Genomic DNA, 4217 nt, shown 5'->3' with positions numbered 1-4217 from the left:
ATAGAGGACCTACAATAATGTACAGTATTTGAAAAATAATGTGTTTTTTGAACATTAAAGCATGTCAACATATCCTGTTACACCAAATACACAAAATAATGATCTTTAAAAAAGCATCATATGACCCCTTTAAGATTCATTTTTCCAAACCCCTCCTTTGTGTGACGCTAATCTTCAGTGATTGGTCCAATTGGTCTCATTTCCATTTCATCATGCCTGTAATGCCTGCAGTGCTGCTTTGTGTGCAGTGTTACTGGGGAAACCGCTATTTTACTGCTCCAAAAGCGGCACCTAGTGGCAAAGAATGAATTTGAATTTTCATTCAGACCAACGGGAAAAGACCAACAAGTGGGCGTCAACATGAAACAGCTTGGGATTCGTTTTAAAAATGACTCGTTTCAATGATTCTCAGTTGACTCTTTCTTTCGAGAGACAATAATTTATACATGGTGCACTTTCAGATTAAAAACTTTGCAGGATGTTTTCATTCACTTAGAGCTGTGTTGCACACTGCATGAAAGGTATTTTTCAAAAATCCATAATGGCACTTTAATTTCGGTCAATACAATATAATTCTGATATTGATATGAACAACACAAAAAATTGGAGGTTATAGTACATTGAAGAATGATCATTTGAAATGTATGTATGCCAGGTGACCTGTAAATGCGGGAAAAAAGCTGTTTCCATTGCAGTTTTGCTAAATATTCCTTTTTAGAATTGCCTGAAAAACTACCTCATGTGATCATAAAAACGTTTTTGTGATATATTTTACTTTTGCGAAATTGAGTTGTTTTCATTAGGCATGTGGGAGTTTGTGCAATTAAATGAGTGGAGACGACATGTAAGCTGAATGCTGAAGCCGTGGCTAACTTTATTTACCGAACAAACCACTAGACAAAAACTCTGATCTCTTAAAGGGGTCATATGATGTTGCTAAAAAGAACAATATTTGGTGTATTTGGTGTAATGAAATGTGTTTATGCGGTTTAAATGTTGGATGTGCCAGAACTTTCTTCAGTTAAACAAGGAGAAAACTGAAGTCATTGCATTTGGAAACAAAGATGAAGTTCTCAAGGTGAATGCATACCTTTAGTCTTTGCAACTTTACAGATCTTCTTTATGCACCAAGAGCTTGTAACACTTCAAAGAGAAAGGAAAAATCGAAATCGCATCAAAACCTTACAAGCACCATATGTGAATTCTGTCACATCTTTAAACATAAGTTGCCACAGGCGTATATTTTCAATTTGCGCAATCTGAAGGGTAATGGTAACGCAGCTAGTGACAAATGCTTTAATGTATATTGAAATATCAGAAATGTGTTTAAAAATCATATTGCGATATATATTGATATTGAATTATTGTCCAGCCCTAATTTTACATAGCTTTGCAAAATTAGAGCTTGACAGGAAAAGGCAAACAACAAAAATATTCTGCACACAAGTGATCGTGACAGCTATTGATATGGTTGATGTTTATTTTGATATTTGTTTAGAAATGTTTACATTTAAGTTTGGGTCTGGGACAAAGGCAAAACCATAAACTCTCTAAATAAAATCTATTTGAAGCAAACATAAAGTAAAAAAAAAAAAAAAATACTTAAAGCATTAAAATATAGAGAAATAGAAGCTGTTATTACTCTCTAAAAAAAATTTATTTGAAGCAAACATAAAGTAAAAAAAAAAAAAAAAAATACTTAAAGCATTAAAATATAGAGAAATAGAAGCTGTTATTTTACATTTTAATAATGTTTCACTGTATTTTTATACAATATTTTGACTGCAGACTTCTTTCAAAAACATTAAAACATCTTAGGGACCTCAGACTACTGAACTGTGGTGTAAAAGTGCTGGAAATTGGGAAAACAACCTATTATACCACATTAAAACATCTAATGCTGTAAAATATATTAACAAAATATAAAGATTTCAGGAAATCAAAAACAATAATAATGTTGGAGGGAAAAACAGAGGCAACAAGATAGGAAGTGAGAGCTAGACGTGAAATATAGCACGAAAATGAGAGTAACAAAAGCAGCACGCAAAATGAGCTGAATAAAATGATTTCCCCACGTGCAGTCAACCAAGGGCCATATCCAGGACATTCCCAGGAACAGCCTCACAGGATCCAATCAGCCGACACGCTCTCCTCCTTAAAGTCACTTCATCCAGCTGTCATCCAACCGCTTATGACCGTGTTGCTTAGCACCATATTAGCACTAGTGAATCTCTCCCTATCACAGAGTCCCAGGTCACTGTTTAGTGGATAATAGTTGGAAGGGGGTTGATTTTGGCCTGAGGGAAAGTAGAGGGCTGCAGCGCTGCTCATATGGTCTCATTTTCACTTCCAGATTTCTCTCCAGGGAACAACACTCATAAAAGTGTGTCAAACAGAGCATCACAGAGGGGGCAATAAGGCACTAGAATTAGAGTTATTGTTTATAATGTCTGAATGAGATAAACAAGACCTTTGAGAAAAGAGTGAACGTGCGTGAGAATGTCAACAAGACTGAAAGATGAATAAGATGATGACAGGGTTTTGAATGTTTAAACCCACATTTATAAAAAATAAATATTATAAAAATAAAATTGTAAATCATATTATTAAAAAAAATTATATTCTGTCAACGTATTATCTTAGTGCCTAAAGGCAAATTATTTAATTTTGAAAACATCACAATGTTTTTATAAAATTATACAGTACTAAATATTTTTCTTACACAGTATAAATGGATCTTTACACCTGAAAATATGTATCTGCTTTTATATTTCAGGAAGAGTTCCCTCGCAAGGACATCTTTATATTTGGGGGTCAAACAAAAGTTTGAAAACCCGTGAATTAAAGAGAAAGAATGGTAAAAGGTCAAAAACTTCCTATGCAATTATATTTAAACACAGTAATTGTGCTGTGACAAATGTATAAATCAGCATGCATAAAAATGTATAAATATGACATTTCTACACCTGGAACCTCTAATAACTTGTGCCAAATCACACATCCCCTGAGACCAGCACAGCTGTCATCAGCTGAGCAACAGCCCACTGACTCCAAATCACACAACCGTCCTCTTAAACAATCAAATATAATTACATACAGAACACATACACACGCACAGAAAAACCACCGTTTATCCATTTTTATGGAGTTCAGCGTGACGGGCTTGATGGATGATGACTAAAAATAACACAAAAGCAGGCACCTCCCAAGTGTTCGAGCTTGGAGATAATTACTTTCTTGTCTGCCGTCTAATCAGTGTCACAAAAACAGGCAGAAGAGAATTAGGAAACAATTAGGTTACAGTGGAGAAAAAGGGTCCTTTTTAGACTCTGTAGATTACAAGTCTTCATTAGAAGGCAGGATGGTTCTCATGCTTGGAATGAGTAACTGACAAGGTCACAGGCCTCAAAAAGAATCAATTCTAGTCCAGCTAACATTAGACATAAATGAGGAATCACAGCTTAATCAACAGTTTTAAAGGGGTAGTTCACCCAAAAAGAAAAATGCTGGCATCATTTTCTTATAATATTACAACTGTCACGGTGTGCCTACTGTGAGGAGCGAGGAACAAGGAGCGAGGAACGAGGAACGAGGAACGAGGAGGCACCTCGAGGAGAATCCAGAATTAACTGTCTTTATTTATACCAAAGGAATCACACGTAGGACACGGGGATCAACGTACATTCAAGACAGCACAAACAAACTAGGAACGGGAAACACTTTAAATAAACAGGACTTGACGAGGGGAAGACGAGAAACACCTGGGATCAATAAACATTATAAGGACAGGAACGAGAAGGACCAAATAAGGGCATAGGAGGAACACGGGGGAGGGGGGGTTGACCAGGACATGGAGCACGTGGGGAACAAAACACAAGACACGAACAGAGTCTGACATAACTCCCCCCTCCCGGAAGGCGCGTCCATGCGCCCCACAACATCCAACAGGGAGGGAGGGTGGGCACTCTGGAGGCCCCTCAGGACAGACACGGGACGGCAGGCCTCAAGAGCGGTACCCGTTCCGGGACCCATGGTGGATCAGGAAGTTTGGGGCGCCAGGCAGAGCAGGCAGTTCGGGGCGCCATGGCGGAGAAGGCAGACTAGGAGGCCATGGCGGAGCAGGCAGACTAGGAGGCCATGTCGGAGCAGGCAGATTAGGAGGCCATGGCGGAGCAGGCAGACTAGGAGGCCATGGCGGAGCAGGCAGTTCAGGAGGC

Source organism: Sinocyclocheilus anshuiensis, unplaced genomic scaffold, assembly GCF_001515605.1.
Source record: "Sinocyclocheilus anshuiensis isolate Anshui unplaced genomic scaffold, SAMN03320099.WGS_v1.1 scaffold253, whole genome shotgun sequence".
In the NCBI taxonomy this organism is placed as follows: domain Eukaryota; kingdom Metazoa; phylum Chordata; class Actinopteri; order Cypriniformes; family Cyprinidae; genus Sinocyclocheilus; species Sinocyclocheilus anshuiensis.
Note: the sequence above shows the minus strand (reverse complement) of the source record.